Source organism: Pinus tabuliformis, chromosome J, assembly GCF_031772625.1.
Source record: "Pinus tabuliformis cultivar Carrire ecotype Pingquan chromosome J, CPIR1, whole genome shotgun sequence".
Taxonomy (NCBI): domain Eukaryota; kingdom Viridiplantae; phylum Streptophyta; class Pinopsida; order Pinales; family Pinaceae; genus Pinus; species Pinus tabuliformis.
In genome coordinates, this window is record NC_142295.1 from 1,150,215,575 (window position 1) to 1,150,236,959 (window position 21,385).

Consider the following 21,385-nt stretch of genomic DNA (forward strand, 5'->3'; position numbering starts at 1 on the left):
AACAAGCCATGAAGAAAGAGATTTGAAGCCTCTGGAAAATTGATTATTAGTTCTTGAATTAATATCCATTGCACATGATGTCTTGGAAGCAAGAAAAATCTTGATCACAAATCTTTTAGAGCTTCTAGATGTGATTCCTATTGTTACCTACACATACTACTAAGAGCTTCATATTGCTTTAGTTGGAAATGAGATCAGAACATTTCATTGTCCTAACAATAGAGCTCAAAATTCATCACATGTCTAGATGAAAGGTTATATTGATGACATTCTTGTTCCTATTGAGTCCTTTCACCTTTTGATCATCTTCGAAATCACATTAATCATGAGAGGATGTTTAAAGTAGATAAGTTACCCACAGTTATGGAGCTTCGCATCCAAGTAGTTATGGATCCTCTAGAATACCCAATAAGGATGAGATTAAAACCAGTGCATATGATATGAAAAAGTGTATTACACGCTGATGGTATTATGGATGAACTTAAAAGGACAAATCATGGAGGAGAATTGAGGAATTTAATCCATGTGGAATGCACTCACAAGCCAATCCTCCACCTCTATATTCACAGGAAATCTGAAAGGTTGCAAAATGTCCACTTCAGGCAAGGGATACAATGAGAGGTGGAGCTTGGAAACTCCTGAAGAAGTTTCTTATCAAGGCATGCAGATATTGTTCAAAAGTGAATGTTGACCTATGGGGACATATGGTCAAACTTTTTGAAGCTTTTAAGCATTAGTGGCATGATGGAAAGCATGGCTGGTAGTAAACAATTCTTAATGAATTGATGCCTCCAAATTATATTTGGTATCTGCATGATTTAGCCAGACCTTCTTTAGGAAATCACCTAAAGTGATTGTATTGTAAAGAACATGATATAATGGATTTTTGTGTGTAAGTAGGTCCACTAATACCTCAGTGATACAAATCCATGAGAGGATGGATATTTTCATTTTGAATTCTCAAGAAGTAGAAATGGTTGCCTAATGGTTAGTAATTGAATTCAAGCTAGTTCCTACATCTTATCTACATATATGTTTTTTGGAGTTGGTTGTTTTTGCCTAATTCACTTTATTATGTCAAGGTATAACATACTCAGTTGGAGGAAACCTTGGGAACCAGTGATTTCATTCTCATATTGAAGCATTCGTAGTTGAATTCATTGTTTGGAATCCTTTTCAGATGGTGTTTTCAATTACAAAGCCATGCTGAGGCTGGATATTGTCGTTTTAGATTCCCAAGAAACAAAAATTGTTGCTTAATGGATACCAAATGAATTCAAGCTAGTTGCTACGTCTTATCTATAGTATATGTTTCTTGGAGTTGGTTGTTTTTGATTTATTAACTTCATTATGTCAAGATATAACATAGGGAGTTGGATGAAACCTTGGAAAAACATGATTTCATTCTCATATGGAAACATTCACAATTGAATTCATTGTTTGGAATCCCTATCGGATTGCACTGTCAATTACAATGGCGCATCCCACTTAACCATTGTGACTGGTTAATAGAGAAGTAATTTCTCCAAATTACAAATGACATCCTCACACAAAAATGATTTAGTTTTTGCTATCTACCTTTGAATTCATAGGTCACAATGGAAATGTCAAGTAGCAACCTCACTAGCCATTGAGTTTGTGGTTTGTTACCTTCCCTATGCTCCTGTCACACTTAGTCACAAATCACATTTCACATTTGAAATGACTTGTCTCTACACTTTAATGTTGCAACCTATGACCTCACTGATTCCATTGCATGGATAAATATACCAAGAATTTCAAAACTCTGACCTGTGATATAGTTGAAACCTACAAATTGAATCAACTTTCTCCTATCCATTAAGACACAAGTCGCACTTGTAACCTTCAGTTATATTACGACTCAAGGATGTGACTTACCTTACAAAAGAAGGTGGTGAATAAGCCTAGAGACACCTAGAGGATCATTCTATTAGTAATTTTCCAGTACTATTGAAAGTCTACGAATCACATTGCATTAGTTTTCAATATCATTTTCTGTCGAAGAAGCTACAAAGGTTTCACAAGGAATTTTTATTGGAGCACATGAAGATGGACAGAGTCACAAGTTTGATGTGATGATGTTTGTTTTCTCGCACTCAGTTGGAATTAATTTGGATGTTGCTAAAGTTTCTAAAGTTGGGACATAAATTTATGGTTCAATTATCAAGGCAAACAGTTTTCCTCAACTTTGTTCCTACAAGGAAATCAAATTTGGAGTGAGGCCATGGATAAATAAAGTTCTTAAAGAAATGGATGTAATGGTTGGAATAAAGGATTTGAGCCAAAACTCGATGCAAGAAGAATTGGAAATGAAGTTTCTCATGAAATGGTGTTCTGCAATACTAAATCTAGTAGATGCTTTGAATATTTATACAAAATGTTCTCAAAATGCTAGACTTGGGACCAGCCCTCGAAACTCTTAAGGATTTATTTATGACTAAGAATGTGGGAGAGGAGATTTCTAGAATGTTTCGTGAATCGACAGTAGCCATTTCAGAAGGAAAAGGTCGGGTTCTTTCACAATATTTTCTACTACTGTATAGGCAATAATGGAAGAAACCCATCTTTGAATTTTGGCACCCATATTTTCTATTTATATATTGAGGGATGTGCATGCTTCCAAGGAGTAAGCGAAGCCATATGTTATTGTATTTGATGGCATAAATGGAGTGGAGAAATCCACAAACCTTGTGAAGGTTGCCTATTGGTTTTTGCAACATGAATTTAGTGTTATGATGGATGTCTTTGATACATTTTAGTCTAGGGTTGTTGAACAATTTCAAGCACATCCACATATATGTCAGATTCCTATTTTTGAGAAGGATTATAAAAAAGGTTTGGTAATTGTCACAAAAGAAGCCAATGGGGAGACTTGTTGAAATAAGTCATGAGTTGTTCTTATAGGTACAGTTGGAAGCAACTTGCAATCCATAGCCTCATTACCTTTATATGGGGCATGGAATTGTGCTTGTAGAATCAACAAAGGCAAAGAGATTTAATGCAATTCTAATAACTCATTGATGTTTAATGATAAATGACAGGGTATTATAACTTCTAAGACAATTGTTATGAGGAACCAATATGAGGGATTGTTATTATTAATGGAATCAGATCTATGTTTAAGAACATTTTGTTGTCAAAGGAGCCAGAATTGTCCTCTTCACCACTTCCTATAATACATTGCATGAAGAGTAGTTATTAACTATGAAAACTTGTAACTTCAAAATATAAAGAGTAGAAGTGAAATGGGTGCAACTGGACCCTTGTTTCATATATCTTAAGATACCACTCTCATAGAAATATGGCATGTGGCATGAATAAATTATCCAAGGACATCTACAAGGAAGATTTTTAACCATCCAAGTAGGTGGTAGGAAAATAGACATTCAATATATAAAATGAAAATCACGTGATTTTTCATCAACTCATGCAAGTCTCCATGACTTTGCAACAATGTTCGAAACAAGTGTTCTAAGAGTTTCTAATAACCATCTCTATTCTCCTCATAACTTCTCTTCTATCATAGTGTAAATATTTCTTATCATACTACCAACAGTTATGTAGATATCGATTTGAGCATGTAAAAACATTAGACATCTAGGAGCCATAAGGATGTTCAAGAGTCATGAGCATAAATGAATGGCCTTGGGAGAAGGTGAAAGGTCACCATCCTCATTCCTATAAATCTAACCTCATGCCTTACTCATATGGGGGGTATTTTAACTCTTGAGCTAGGCTACCTTTAGATATTTGTTTTGTTGTTAAAGAGCTAGAGGCACAAACGCTTGGCAACTAGTACTTAAGGTGAGTTGTTGTGAGGTTGGGGTTTTGGCTTTGAAGATGGTATGAGCACCCTATGTTCCACTGTTAGGATTTTATGGTTTCAAAGACATATACTTAAACTTGTAGCATGAATAATGAGAAGTTCTTCACTTTTGGCATTAATTATGGTGTATGTTTATGGTGGTTGTATTGGATATCCTATATTTCCATTATGTTCATATGTGTGCTTTCATATGGGAGATATGTTAATGAACTTATGTCTTGCATGTTTGCTTTGAATCATTTATTTCCTATTTCACACTATGTTAGTAGTTTATTGTGAAATTATTTACAATTAACTTCTAACACATTCCTGTTCATGTATGTTTGAGATGGTTTTAGCTCACTAACCCTTCTTGAGGCATTCTTCTTCTTACTTTTTTTCTATTACATTTTTGTATTGTATTCTAAGGTTCTTAGTCATGGGTTGACATCGTTACCATTTTCTGGGCATTTCTTTCTTTACCTTACTCTAAAATCTCCACATTTAATAGCCAAGAGAAAAAATTGCATTGTGGCAATTAGGGCCCACATACTAAATGGGGCTTCTATCCTAACATTGTCAGTTCTAATTGGGACTTCACACTAGAGAGACCCCCTCACCATTAGAGGGACACTTTTCCATGTCAACAAGTCCTAACCTAGGACAATTTACAAAAGACGAATAAAGATTGTACAAAATGGTGCATCTTATGTAAAGATGTGAATAATTTGTCTCGCCTCTATTCTTGCATTTTCCATTTACTTTTTGCATATCGACCAAAACTAAACATATCTGGGATGTAATTTGGAATGGAGGGGTGACTCTTTTTTTGAATCTTGGAAGTCTTGGTGGGATTCTTCAAATGATGTTGTTCACGAAAATATACAACCCCTTATCTACTAGGGCCTATGTCTAGCCAGGAACAAGGCTACCTTTAGAGATTCTTCATCTACACATAATCTTATTTGTGTATAAATTGGTTTAATTTATGCTCTATTTTCTTCCACAGAACAACAAAAACATGCACCTTGTTCTATTTCAGAAGAGGTGACTAATCATCAAATTCCATGGTCTTATTTTGATGGTGCATCCATTGAAGATGGTATAAGTGGGGGTGCTCTACTTATTTTCTTTCATGATCAATGTTTACTAAAGTGAAACATTGATTTGAGAAGGGATGCCAACAATTATGTGGAGCTTCTTTCTCTAGAAAGCCTTCTCTGTTCGGCTCTTGAGAAAAAATGTTGTTCCTTTCAAGTCTTCAAGGACTCCTTGAATGTTATCAATTGATTTAATGCTACTCAAAGATCTCACAATCACACACTGCTACTAATTTTGAAGGAGATCTTATAGTTGTAACAAGCATTTGATTATATATATATATATATATATATATATATATATATATATATATAGTTACCACATGTACAAGGAGCAAAACCATGAAGTAGACATAGTATCTGAAGAGGATACTAGACAACCTTTGGGCATTTCGCAGTTCTTGGAGAATATGGATGGAGTAGTCTAAGAATTCCACCATCAACTGTTCATTGAAAGATAAATTTTACTTTTCTTTTGTAGTCTCTTCATATCACATAATTTTATCATTGACTTAATATATGCCAATAGCGAATATCATATATGACTTCAATTTTTGTTATGAGTATAAATCACATAACTATATGTATATATTATGATATAGGTATGGACAAGATCTTTTTTTGAATTATATATCATGCTCACCAGGTTGTGTTTTGAGCCCCTTTTTTTGGTTTTTTTCTAGTCACTATGGCAAAATTAGAATGTACATGAATGTATATACAAAATCAAATTGTAATTTTTTTTTAATAAAAAGTTAGCATTTTTTCTATGAAAAAAATACTTTATTAATATGTTGTTAGACTGATTATTATTATATTAGTGTATAGTTATTGGTGTTTTATAATAAAGTTCTTGAAATTTAAATAATAATATAATTTTATTAATATTTTATTAAATTTTATTAATAAATATTATTAAATCTAATTACTAATTAGATTTAAAATTTATATGCTATATATTATTACCGTTTTAAGCTATAAACTATGTTATTATATTAATAAATTTATTAATAGGGAACAATATTATTAAAAAACCGTATTAATAAACTTTAATATTAATGAGGGGTTCATCTGTTAATTCTAGACATAAACCACCCGAAACCACCCCCAAAAGGGCAAAAGAAAAATACGAAGTTGCGAAAAGGACACTAAAAATCGTTAAATTCTATTAGCACCTGCGGACCACCTCAATATTTTTATTGTTCGCCCCCTTCACCATTAAAACTTGATTCGATGATAGCCTGCTGATTGCATCTTCTCATGCTTTAATTTCATTCATAATTGCTTTAACTTTCATTTAATCTCGTGTTTATCTTTTGATTTCCATGTACTCATCATTATAGGCTCACAGCTTGAATAGGGAAAGGACATTAATCAAATGACGATTCCGAAGTAAAGATGCAATGGATATCGTGTAGATCTTTACACATATTTTTCTAATACAAAAAACAAGCGCATTGCCGTCGTTTATTGCATCCATCCCTTTGTCTACACACCCACCCTACCTCGATATATAAAAAAAATAAAGAAGTAGGATAGAAAAATATTTTTGGCTATAATTACATCAAATTTAGTTATCGAAGTATTTCGAACTAGTAAGTGTGAAGAACGAGTGAGTGTGGTTTATTGTTAAGACAAATAGAGTGAGCAACCATTCAAATAGCTAGAAAGAAAGCTATTTTTGATCTAAAAAAACGGCTACATTTGACTAGACTTAATATACATAATTATAATTTAATATATTTTTAAACCTCATTTTTATAATAAATAAATTTTACATATAAACATAATTATAAGATTTTCATTATAAGCATGTATATTCATTTATATATAAAAATTTATAATATAAATATCTTTAACTTATATATTTTTTATGAATATATATAATGTTTAACTAATAGATTTTTAATTAGTTTTGGTTAAACATGGAATTTATAATAAATAATATTTTTGATAAAATTAGTTAAATGATTTAGTTAAATAATAATAATAATAATAATAATAAATTTATTAATAAAAAATGCCTTTCACTCTTTGTAGTTGAACTCTAGTTAAATGTAGCCATTTTTTTAGGTAAAAAATAGTAGTTTTTTTCTAGCCGTTTGAATGGTCGGTTTCTCTATTTAACTGATTACCACATCTGATTCTTCATCTGACGATGAACCACACTTGATGGTTTGAAACGTGTCCACAAATTAATTTTAATGTGATTATCCCAAAAAATATTTCTCTGAAAAATCTAATATGAATTACAAAAACCTTAATTCAATAAATATCATGGCCTGAACATTGTAATCACGTAGCCACAAACAATTGTATGTTTTTTTGGTCAGATTAATTAGTGTGAGCACCAAATGAACGGTCAATGCTCCTTGCCCTTGAAGGCCCTTGTCGTGCACAAGAAACTTCATTCTCGTCAATTTCTATCCAAAGCCGTCGGCAACCATTCTCGTCAATTTCTATCCAAAGCCGTCGGCAACCTATGGATGCGGAGGTTTGCTCGAAAACCCTAATGTGTTCTAATGCGCAAGAAATATCTCAAATTCTGCTATATCCAATTATCTTTTCCGTGTCGTTTCTCCACGGGGATCCGAAGGGATCATGCGTTAATTCAATTCCAAACATTGCAGCCGTCATCCGTAGTTGATAGCATAGGAGAGAAACACACATTTACACAGACAAAATAACCGTGGTTTTTCCCTTCTATTAGATTACATAAATTTGATTGTCATATACAATTATCTATAGTTGTGGTTTTTAGATTTGATTTAGTTACAATGAATTTTGTGATGGTAATTTTGGTAAAAAGTATGTGTTTCTTTTTAAAAAGTCATATATGGATAGAGTATATATGCTTTCATAGACTTAGCAGTCAAATAGTTGCGTTGAGTTGGGTCTCACAAACACGGGTTCTTATACACCAAATTGGTGTCTGGCTTGGCTGTGAGGTGCATTTAAACCAAACTCTGTATGTTTCTAAGTTAAAACCTCTCACTTTATAATAAATGTTAAAATATGTCTTTTGAAAAATACTTTATATTAAGTGTTTAATTATTATCTAAATGTTCTATCATTATTAAAGCATTGACAAACTTTAAAAAATCATAAAATTTCTTAAAATAAAAATTGCAGTCTCTTGGTGTGTGCGTGTTTATATATATATATATATATATATATATATATATATATACTAATTTGAGTGATTGGAGACTTCCACAGTCACTCATATTGTTAATGATATCTAGAATAACACTATATAACATGTGTGACCATCATGAGGGACCACAAATAGCTGGATGGTCTCTGATGATGGATGGAGTCCCCTGTTACACAATATGATTCTGTAAATCACTAACAATTTCTAGAATAATACTGTCTAACATGTGTGATCTATCAACCTTTCAGATGGTGACTCCGTCCATCATCAAAGACCACAGATAACTACATTGTTCCTGATAATGGATAGAGTCACATGTTACACAATATTATTCTGTAAATTACTAACAATTTTATTATTTTTTCTTAAAATTTATTTCCATAATTTTCATAATCCAATTTAAATAGATATAATATTTAAATTATTTATTATTTATATAATATATTTTTCTTTAATAAATAATTTATAATTTTTTTTATTATTTTTTTTAATTAAAATTTTAAAATTATTATCTTAAACTTTTCGAAAACATTTCAATTATTTTTAAATTTTTAATTTAATTTTATAATTATTACATTTTTATTTTATAATTATTAAGAAACTATTATAATAAATTTTAAATGATTTTAAATTAATATTAAAATATAATTAATAATAATTTAATAAAATCCGCCATTTGTAAATGCTCAAAATTTGTCCAACTAGCAATCTCTTGGGGATGGCGTGCGTGACCAATCCACCCTACGATAAATTCATTTGTGGGTATTTCGCTCGTATCATCGAGAATTTGAAAGATCCAGTGATATCGTCACTCAGAGGAAAAATTAAGTCGGGGTGAGAACTTAGATTGACCATCATCTTTTTACATACATAGGGTTACATTGCAAAGTATTAGGACCGCTACTTTAAATTTCACAAATGAGATTTAATTTTAAATGGAGTTGTTTACGGGAGTGGAAGAATTATTTGGATGGTTAAAATAGTTGAAATTAAAAAAGAAATTCAAAAAATCATGTAAAGATTTTTAAATTTAAATTTAGATTTTTCAAATATAATTAGAATTTCCATAACTTAAAAAGAATTTCCATAACTTAAAAAAAAAACATAAGTTTTTAGATTAGGGCAAATTTGAAATCTTAACACATTCAATACGTATGGTGGGCCTGTCTTGTCCGCCAGTTGGTTTCACATTTGGGAGTCAGCGCTGCCGAACTGCCAAGGAAGAGGGGAGAGCCGTGAAGGTGTTTGATGCCGGAAAATCCATGATATGTATGACCATCGGATGATGATAAAAGTATGGTGGACCTGCTATGGGGCGTATTAAATGCCCTATAGTAAGCTGGATATTTGTTGCCAAATTAGAATGTTCATTCTGCAGGGTCGAATCTTATTGGCACGAAGCACAGAAAATCTTACATCATGTTGGGAACCTGATATCCTTTAGATGATGCTGTGATCTCGGATACATGTAAATGATCTTATGTGTCCCTCATCATCTCCACCATGGAGCCATTATCCACGGTGGCTAGTATATTATTAAATATGATATGACTGAACGTCTCTTCAGGCTAGAAAGTATCAATAATATCTTGGATTTTTCCTTTGGCTTCTGTATGCTAGGAACTTTGATGAATATGAACAGTGGTTTTTTAATTATTTTCTCCTTTACTGTTTACATGTATCGCTACACGAAATAGGAAAAAAAAACATACATGTGTGGCATAGGCTCTTTCAGATTTACCTGGGCTATTGATTATGATGGGAATATTGCAGCAGATGGTTCTATAATGACTGTTGCGACTTTTATAGATGGTTTTTCTTTTCCGATGCAAATTTTGTAGCAGATTTTACTATTAGCGTTGAATATTTCTTAATCAAACGAGAAGGGTTGTGGAGCAACAAATCCCCTCCGAATGAATGTTGGTGTTGTTAGAATAACTTTTGCACTTTTACTGAGTGAATGTTGGTATTGTTAGAGGGTCTGGCTATCAAGCGCTTGTTCCGATCTAGAGGGTCTAGCTATAAATAAATGGACACCTAGTTCAATTTTCAATGCAGTATTTGTAGAATGCAATATTTGTCGGCCATTAGTAGCAGAGAGATCCGCGTGTGTTCGGTATGGACGATATAAGCATGAGGCAACGTTTAATCAGCTATCTATAGAGTATTTAATGCTGAAATATATACACGTAACTTAGCCCGATAATATGTGAGTGTCTAAATATTATTTAATGTTGAAATTGCCCACTCCCGTCTTATCGGGTTAAATTGCATGCATATATTTCGACATTAAATACTCTATAGATCTGGTTAGGCGTTTCCTAAGCATGATGGTGTTAATGCTGGTCATGTCGTAGATGAGCCCATTGATGGATTTGACACCTTCTATCGTGGCGGAATGCCCAATGGTAGGGTTGTTTGTTCATGGTCCTAGTGATCGTGCTATTTGTCGTTTCCCTATGCCTTTCTGTCGAGCATCACATGAATGAAGAGGTGTCAATTCTGAATAGAAAATGTTTACGGAAAAAAAAAAAGGTTATTCTGCTTGGGATGTCAACGTAATACTGTTGCCTGTCAACGTAATACTGTGCCTTGCTGCCTAGTGTTCTCAAACATTGGCTTTGATTGTGTTTTACGTGGATTCGTATATGAAAAAAAATAAATTAAAAACTACTACAAACTAGCTGGAAAAAAGTGTATGCAATGTTAAGTACAAAATTAGTGTAAATACAACACTATGAAACAGTTGATGAAGTCATTTTCACTTACTCGATTGGTGACCAATATCTCTGTTAAGCTTCTATTGATTTGAATGAACAAATAACTATGATGGTGTTAAGTCCGCTGAAGGCAAGGACTTGCTGTCATTTTTCATTACAGAAGATACTTTCTAAGCAATAAAGGTTGTATTTAGTGTTAGTTCCCTACCTACCTACCTTATTTCTCGAAGGGGTTTAGTTTAAGACGGTTTCTATTTTGGCCGAGACCCAGGCGATTTCCATCAGGGCCATTCGCAAGTAGTGACGATACCATTGTTGTAGAGACGAGACAACAATTAAAAAAAAGGTGATTTGGATAAATGGGCTGCTACAAGCTCATTGGCAGAGGGTTGGGAGAGTGCTTCTTGATCACATCTACTTCGATATTTCTCAAAACCTGGAAATATTTTAGTTGTACGGAAGGTTTAGCCACTACTAAAAGAGTAAGGAAACCCGAAAGTAGGCCAGAAGAAATAAGTTAATACCTGCCACACAGAAGGTCAAGACAACGAAAGATGTAAAAATATTGTTATGATTAATTGGTGTCTATAATTTATAATATAGAAATAACGAACCTTCTTGTGATAAAAACCTATCTAACAATCTAATGATGAGCTGAAAAATGGATGGAAAAGGAAGAGGAGGAAAACAAAACATACATACAAAACAAATTTGTATTCATAATTTTTTCGCACATACACATTTTTGTATTCATAAATCTTTCTCACATAAACATTCACCAATTCGCTGCTCTTGGCTTTTATGGCCTCATACTTTCACAATGACCCAATCATGAGTATATATAACCCTAACTTACTAAATATGGAATTATGTTATTTTTAATGACTTGACTCAACTCCAGCTAACTAACTAAATATGGAATCATGCTATTTTTAATGACTTGACTCAACTCCAGCTAACTTACTAAATATGGAATCATGCTATTTTTAATGACTTGACTCAACTCCAGCTAACTCACTGCTCCATCCAAACTCACACTAAATTAAACTTTTCCAAATACGGACTGCACTAGAAATAAGTCACAATAACTCAAATTAACTCAGACTCTTAATATAGAGTGCATTATATGTGGAAGTAATTACTCTTTCCAATACTCCCCCTTAATTATGATCACATGACTCAATATAACTCAAACATGACTCAATTATGTCTATTAGGCTTACAATATAAATTGACTCAATGATCACTTAAACATGTTTGTTGGTCTAAGCCTCAGTTAGAGTTACATTCACTTAAAACATTTGCAATTCTGATTTTATTTTTTCCATTTCTTCCAAATTCTATACCCTCAAATCTCCTTCATTTTTTGTTTTTGTTGAAGACATATTTCTTCAATTATTGTTGCTGCAATGCTTCTTTGGCTTATCCTGTGTTTGTTCTGAATCTGTCTCTATAACTTCCTCTTCAACAATTCTTTCACTCATGGACTGCTACCACAACTCTTCTTCTTCAAATTCTGTCCTTCCCTATGCTTCTTGCAATACATATTATTGATCTTCTTTCTTCCATTTTTCTTGATAACAATATTGAATCTCTTCTTGACTCCATTGTGGAAATATAGTTTCATTGTCTTTTTCTTCTTCACCAAAAAATTTCATGTCTTTCACTTTACATTCATCATTAGGTATTGTTGTTTTTTTCCTATAATCTCCACACTCAAGATCATCATTCGGCTTGCATGTAAAATTATAATCACTCTCCTTCTCCTCATTCACCATTTAATTAATTTATTTTATTCCAATCATTTCTTTAAGACAATCAACAATTTCTTTAATTGGTTTCTCAGTCCATTCCTCAATGAACTTCAAATTTGCATCAAACATATTAATAACTTTGTTTTCAACTTCTGCACCCTTGCTATTTTAAACAGCCACATATTAAAAAACAATGTTAAAATCATCTTCATTACTCTCTACAGTGAGAGTTTTCTTCTCTTACTCTTCCTTCATTGCCTCTTAAACTTCATTGAAATTATCTTCCAGTATTATGTTGTTAGTGGATATTCTCATAAAAAATTCTTCAATCACTTTATCGTTCTCTTGATCACCAGCTATTGTTAGATCACACACTACTTCATGAGTAGTTCCAGCTACTTCATAACTTGCTGCTATAGTGGTAGCTTCAACCGTCAATTATTCATCAAACATGGCACTTATCATATTATCGTGATCAATTTATGTTTCAAACAATAAACCACTCATATCATCCGCATAATTTTCATCGACCCTATGGCGGGATATCATAGCATGGATGTGCTCATCAACAATTTCAATTTCATCAAATTCATCAGTTGTGATTGGATTCACCAATTCTCATCTCACTTTGCAGTCATCATCCACATGTGTCTTGTTACAGTAGGATTCACCATAATCTTCACCATCCATATGAATATACTCTTTGTTGTGCTTCACACACAAAAGCTTCAACTTCTGCCCCCACAATATTTTTTTGCATCTTATTCATCCATATGCATGTCTAGATATTGGGTTTCACTTTTATATTCTTCATTACCAACATCCACTTTCGAGTGGGATTTTACAAGCTCTATTGTCCTCTAATAGTCTTGCTCATCTACTCTCACATGTGTGGTTGACTCAATAGACTATGCAACATCTTGTTGTTGCATGCCACTTTCCTTTGTACCAAAATATGCTTCTAGGATCTTCCATGCTTCCTTGGAAGTTGTAGCTTTTGCTACCTTGGACAAAAATTTCTCATCCAATGCCAAATTTATAAAATCTAATACTAAAGCATGACATACTCCATCATATGGGTTATTAGATTGGTGCTCAATTAACTCTTTACCTGAAAGAAAATTTTCCATCTTGAAAACCCAAAAACCAAATTTTCTACCAGTAAATATAGGAGGTCGTAGTAGATCCGCCTTACACTGATCAACCTTAATTTATCTTCCATTTTCTACTAGACTTCTCAGTTCCTTAACTATGTTCTGAACCTCCCTAAATATGGCAACGATCGATGCCTCTTCTTTTCAATTCCTTTTATAAATCTTCTTCAGTCGAGCTTTGCAACCCATGACTATTGTTTTTCTTTTGTCTTATTCCTACTTTCCCTATTGCATGAGGCTTCCATCCATATCGCCTCGGAAAGAATTATGATTTTTTGTTGCGTCACCTTAAAGCACAATCTTCACCTAAAGATCATTGTCATGCTTGATGAAACATAAAACTTTGCAGACAAATGGGTTGTATTTTTCCAGGTTAACATGGTCCACGATTGATAGCTACGACTCATTTGCGGCACCTGTATCAATGACACATTCTAAATATGGTGGGAACATCTATAGGCTAATGCTCATTCATGCACACACTGGTGGAAAAAATCTTTTCACTCTCTTATTACTCACATAGTGCAGCTTTGCAAGTTGTGGCTGCAAAAATCTCGGCTCCTTGAAACCTTTAACTCTTTTTTAGCTCTGACACTAACTTGTTGGAAAGGAAGAGATGAGGAAAACACACAACATACACACAAAATAAACTTCTATTCATAAATATTTCTCTCATACTCATTCACTTAAATGTGGTTCTTGGCTCTTCTAGTCTCATACCTTCCCAATGACCCAACCATGGGTATACATAACACTAACTTACCGAATATGGAATCATGTTATTTCTAACTTGACTTGACTCAACTCTAGCTAATTGCTCCATACAAACTCACACTAAATTAAGCTTTTCCAAATATGGATTAAAGTCAAACTAATTAAGCTTTTCAAAATATGGATTAAAGTCAAACTAACTCACACTAACTCAAATTAACTCACACTCTTAATATATATTGCACTACATGTGTGAGTAATTACTATTTACAACAAAAATTGATATCCAAACATAGCTAAAATAACTATAGCCATTAGTGCCAACAAACACAAATATGGTTGTAGCATGTGGTTAATGAAGGGATAGAAAAACACTAGGAGGGAGCCACAAGATTTACATTAAATATACAAACGTTCGCAAAGGTTTTAGAGTCATAATGTGAAGAGCATTGTCAAGGCTGCCAATGACCATATGAAATGGCAATGAGAACATTATATTTTAATAGACGATTATAAATAGGCCTACAACCAAGGATTGTGAATATCTTGGGATAATGATCGATAGAGATTATGTGAAAAAACAAACTTCTATTTTTTTCAAATGTCTCTGGATAGACTATATATCAAAACAAAATAATATACTCAAAGCTAGTTTGATTCTTAAAACGAGGATTTTCATTCCAGTAAGGAGCCTTCATTACACTCCATACCATATCATAATTTATGAGCACAATATTCCCTTTGCGTATATATTCCTTAATATCTAATTTTAAGGAATCCACTCGAACTCGAACTAATATTAGGTGAGAATATGCTAGAACTCGAACTAATATCAAGTTCAGGAAATTGCGGTGGATGATAGATACCTACTATATGAAGGGAAAAGCATATTATATGTTTAATAAAGAAAAAAATCACTTCAACAGATCAAATCAATTTAAACGTATCGAAATAAAATGATCATGTTCCCTAACCAAGAAATAAATTATTGGACCAAAAATCACAATGAGAAGTAATTAAGGTTGTTAAGAAATATCTCGAGTTCCTCTTCGGCTGATATAGGCCCCACGACACCCCTTTTAGTTCAAGAGTTGGTTCGAGTTCTAGTTCCATAGCTAGCCAGGTAAAATAGGTGTAATGCATGCAGAGACATCTAATTAAATTAAATATAAATCACCACGTCTCACCCTATGGGACAATGATTTTACCACGTGTCTGGCTTTGTGGGCCAATAACCTTACCACTTGATTCTCTTGCCATAACCCAACATGCATGATAGACAACCCAAAGAGGCAAGAAAAAATGTGCTAGCAAAAAATCGCTGCAAAGAGATAGGCCTGTAATGGATATCCTTACTCAATAGATGGGTTTGTAATCGAATATACTTCTTCAAGAGATAGCGCTACAACTTGATGTTCTTATTCCACGGATAGCAACTAGAGTTATAAGACCTGCACGCTTTGTCGTGGGCCTTGTTTAAAATAGAAATTGCATGAAACTTGTTGGAATGTGGAAAGTTTTGTACAATGAAACTCGAAACGTCCGTCAATGAAACAGTCATAATGGGTGACTCAGTAAGCCAATGCATGCCACACTTGAATTTTCGCTTGAGGATGCTAACTTTGGTTTTGGGTGTTCTGAAAGAATTATGTATATAAAGAGGGGGCATGTATCAACACTAATTTTCCTACCTCCTTCTCAGAGTTCAGACCCATTTCCTTAGGCGTATGTAGACAAACAACTACATGCATTTTTTCAAGAATCTATGGCAACAAAGGAACGAATCAAACAGTTATGTTTAGTTTCAGTAAACCGCACTTTTACCTTCTCCGACTTCTGCCACAAAGGTCATCAGTGTCTCTCCATTCGCCTACTATCTAGGTCACCGATTAGGATTGGGATTCCTACCCTGAATGATGCATTGTATTCAATGGGAGATAATCCAGAATTTCACTTGTCTAAGGCATACTCGTGGTATGCAAGATTAACAACCAAGGAGAAGTTTACAAGTCAACTCTGGTCATCAGGAATTGTGAAGATTGGTTATATGCCTTTAAGTTTTCAACTTCTCTGAGATCCATTTATAGTAAGTGCCTTGTGATTTTCAAAACCCTACAAATTTAGTCACTATCAAAAAAATTATAAGAAAGGATTAATTTTGTGCTCTAAATTTAACAATTAGTGTAGCTAATAATGCAACATTAAGAGCTTCTCAAATTGCTCAAATGGAAGGAAACAAATTATACTCAATAATTTACTAAGTGTTTTTTTTAAGTTTTCTTATCATATTCAAGTTCAACAAATCAATATGATATAACCTAAGAGAAAAAGATTACACAAAAATAGATAGATTGTGTTTTTCTCAGAATTCTAGTTTCCTCAAAATATATCATTAATACGTACTAAACCTGGATATCATAGGATTGCATCTGAGTCTCGACTATGTCATGCTCAGCTCAAAAAATGGTGCACAGTGCGATGAAATACTAAAGCTAATTGATTTCATCCATCACTTCCTTTGCATTACATTTGAATATGGACTATGTCATGCTTTGCTCATAACTTTGAATAATAGGTGACGACCACTAGGAAAATATTAGTTAAATCTACTTTAGGTATTTCTGGTTGGAGCAAAGAACCAACACATTGCTATGCTCTTGATTCCTTAAGAGCAGAGATAAAGATGTCTACATTATGGTTTATGGACTACTTATCATTAAATGTTTATTGATTAATACTAGTGGAAAATGACATTAGGTCCGTTGAACTTATACACTATAACACGGTCAATTTTTCTGAGTTTGTCATATGTATCGCTTCGATACGGAGCCAATTAAGATTTCAATTTTTTAATTAGATAGAAAAATAAAATTAGAATAAAACATCTATTAAAAATAAAATATTGACATGTTTGTTTCTTCCCACTTTAATTAAAACAATAAAAACATCATTGATTTTTGTGCAACCTAAATAGAAAAGCTCCGAACTGATTACTTACTGCAGTCCTGTAGCGCTTTGGACAGGGACCATTAAGCGGGAATAATAACATAAGCGAGATGTTATTTCGAGTCCTAGTAAATAATTATAATTTTAATATAATTTTAACTTCTAAAGTAATGCATATAATCTAAAGTTAATCATTTATCTATTAGGAATATGAATACTAATAAATATTTCAGATATAAATATGATACAATTCACGTAAAAGATAATTTATAACTTAAAATTAAAAATAATATATTTTTTATATTAATTTTTATTTATTTATTATTATGTATCGAGATTTGGATATGAATAAATATTTAAAATATATATAAGACTAATAATTAATATACGAAATAAGTTTATCATGTTTTAGTTGTTTGTTTAATATAGAATAGAATTTTTATAATTTTTATTTAATTGTTAATTGATTAAGTGGATGATGAGGATTTAACATCCATGGAATAATATAGAATATTCATAGTAATATACAAAAAATAAAAATTAAAAGTTGAAATTTATCTTCAAAGTAGCTATACCTTTTTCACTTTTAGAAAAAAGTTACATGAACAATTCTCATATGATTAGATTTAAGACTTTTGTCATGCATAATGTAGATATAAGTCTTTCGGATTAATCACATCGTTAACTAATGTGGTTCATCCTCGGGACAAGGTGAGAAAGCCGTGGGTAAATTCGTTAATGAGGAAGGTAAAATATTATTTAAGAAAAAGTGGTAACGAGTTATTTGTTTAGTTATTCAGTATTTAGTTAGAAACTAGTTGTTATGTAATAATTAATTATTTAATTTCGATATTATAAAATAATAATTTAATGATATCAATTTATATAGTAATATTATATAAAAATAACTCTCATATGAATTCAATTATGGTTTTTTGGGCATGGTGGATAGATAAGCTATGGCATTGACCCATATCATTGTAACAAAGTCTATTTACAAATTAAGAATCTCCATTGCCAAGTGAAGGTGAATCTTCGTGGTTTACAATCAGGTTACTTGTTTTTTCAAATGTATATCTGTTTCACTTATATATTGAGTCTTTATAATCAATAATAATAACTCAAAATAAATTTATAATTTAGTTGGCTTTATGATTTTTTTAATTATATAAATGTGAGATGTATTCTGAAGTAAGTATTTTGAAGCTTATTATGGATTGATGTCTATGAGGGATTACAATTTAATTCATATGGTTGGGCTAATTATTAGGCAAATGGTAGGGAAAATTTCTAAAAATTTCATAATAATATACACAACTTAAATCTTGAGATTTATCTCCAAGGTAGTTATGCCCTTCTTCCTTTTTATTTAAATTGATTATTAACAAACATATCATCTGAGCAAGTGTCATTTGAAGTGATTTATGATTTACTGGGCATGGTGATATTCATAAACCGTGGTATTGACACATTGTATTGTAACAAAACCTATTTATAAATTAAGAATCTGATTAAGAACAAGATTTCATGTTTTTTTAAATATAACTATGTTTAATTTATATATTAACTTGTCATAAATTAATAATTCAAATTTAATTGGTGAAATCCTCATTATTAAAATATCTTTAGTATTGAGAAATCAAATATTTAATAAATCCCCTGATATAAATATATTGAAAACATAATTGTAAATAAATATTTTAAATATTTATAAAAACAATTAATAAAAAAATAATTCTAACGTGTTTCAATTTCAATTAAATTAATTGTATGAAATAGTGAGATAATGGAAAGGAGGTAACGATGATATTATTTAGGCCCGATCAAGTATTAAAAGATATAAAGGAAAATTGTTTTAAACAAATCTGTTATGATTTGCTATATCAAAATATAAAAAATTTAATAAAATATAATATAGTAAAAAAAAAAAATTATTATTGATGATGATGATGATGGTTAATGTTTACTGAGACTAAACTTTGGTTTATTGGACTTAAAGAAACGAATTATTTATTTGGATTGAAGATTTTATTTCTATGCTCAAAAAGTTTGGAGAGAAGCTTCCTGAGCTCACTATATTTTTGACATCGTAAAAGGCTAGGAAGGTCAGTATTGCAACAAAGATTATGAAGCTGAGATCTAATGTGGTTGTATGCGGGCCACTATAAGAGGAAGTGATTTTCATCCTCGATGTTCATATTCGCACAAAGATGGCAGATCCTTTCCATCCATGGTGTTTTAGAAACTGCACAATGACCCGTTTCACTATGGAGCTCATGAGAGTTCGTTCTAATCTTGGCTATATTAATTTTCTTTTTGAGCTAGTTAAAACAAAGAGATATTTTTGATCTTCTAGGGTGGGGTTGATTACCTCCTTACAATATCTTAATTTTCTTTTAGTTGCTAAATCTTTCTCACACCACATTTTTTCTTTGAACTTACAGTAACAATATTTTTGATGTTATTAATGTTTTGCAATGCAACATTCTCGTCAATCACCCAATGGTTTAACCAGGCTCCGGTGTGTTTATATGAACCTCATTTGAGCCTTAGGTGGTTTTGGCTCGAATTTAAAGCTAGCTTAGCAAGTCTATGGTCTCCTATGTTATTGAGTTTTTGCTTGTACAACAAAAGCCTAGTCATAGCTAAGCTCTCGATAATCTAGGGGAAAGACCCCATTTCTATAATGAGAATAGGATAGGGTGTATTGCTTTTAATTTTGAGGTTATACGTTATAAAACTCTTTTGGATAAAGACCCCATTTCTATAATGAGAATAGGATAGGGTGTATTGCTTTTAATTTTGAGGTTATACGTTATAAAACTCTTTTGGATTTGTTCAATCTTTCTGCAAGATTCTCTAGAGGTGCTGCAACACCAAACCTCACATTCATAGAAGATAACAGGAGTGACTAAAGTTTCAAAGAGGAACTTCTTTCTATCCCACATTATGAGGTGTTTTAAAGTTATTTTCAAGACCAAAATAAGTTTTCCATCCGATTAATCCTTTTCTCAATGCTATAGTTCCAGTTGAGTTTGTGATGAATATCAATTCCTAGGTACTTGTAAAAAGCCACTTCCTCTAAATTACTATTGTTATACATAAAATTAGCGTAAATGTCTTTCTTGAATAATATAATTAAAAAATAAAAAATAAAAACTATTATAATATACATAGTTTAAAGAATTTTTAAAAACTAAAATATAAAGCTTTCTTAAACTATTTCAAATTTATAACTAATTTTATTTCGAAATATGTATGGTTTATAAGAAAAGAAATTATTTATTTATTTTCGTATGGATTTCCATGTTTAAATGTTTAAAATGGTTTGCTTAATTCACACTATCAGTTCATGTAATTAAATAAAGATTTATTTTAATCTATTTATTTGGTTAGTGATTAAAGTGTTTAAAATGACTTGCTTGGATCACACCATCATTTCATATATTAGATTCCCTTTACCGTTCCATCCAAATTAATTATAATGAATTCCAAACCTTAACAGTTTTACTTAACCATTCGAATAAGACTCTAATGTTTAAAAACAAATTCAAACCAGAAAAATATCGATTAATTTGTTACTTTTTAAGTAATATACGAAATTTAATTTATCACTAATAACATTTTCAAAAGGTGAAACTTGTGGTTTAGATCAATGAAAACTGGTGTCTCATTAACTATTCTAATCAAGACATTACGGGATTTAATAAATTGATATCTAATTAAGATACAAAAGGAGCTAGTCGAAAACGTCGAAATTTATTATCAAAACGAAACGAGTAGCGTTGAATAATAAATGGCTAATCCGTGTCCATGGATATAAGTATCGACATGTGGAATTATTGGGCAAGCCAGGCAAGGAGTTCGTAGGGGAGTAGTTAGAGTTTAACAAAGTGGAGAAATTGTTAGGGCAGTTAAAAATGGTTGTAATGTAGATAAAAAATTTTAAAAAATTTTGTATAGGCAGTGTTTAAATTGTTTTTTGATGATGGAAATAGATTTAGCACTATCATCAAA

General features: G+C 31.9%; 1 pseudogene; it reads left to right on the plus strand.

Moving 5' to 3' along the window:
* The first annotated feature begins 7 nt into the window (after positions 1-7).
* LOC149231155 (uncharacterized) lies at positions 8-737 on the plus strand (annotated as a pseudogene).
* The last annotated feature ends 20,648 nt before the right edge of the window (positions 738-21,385 follow it).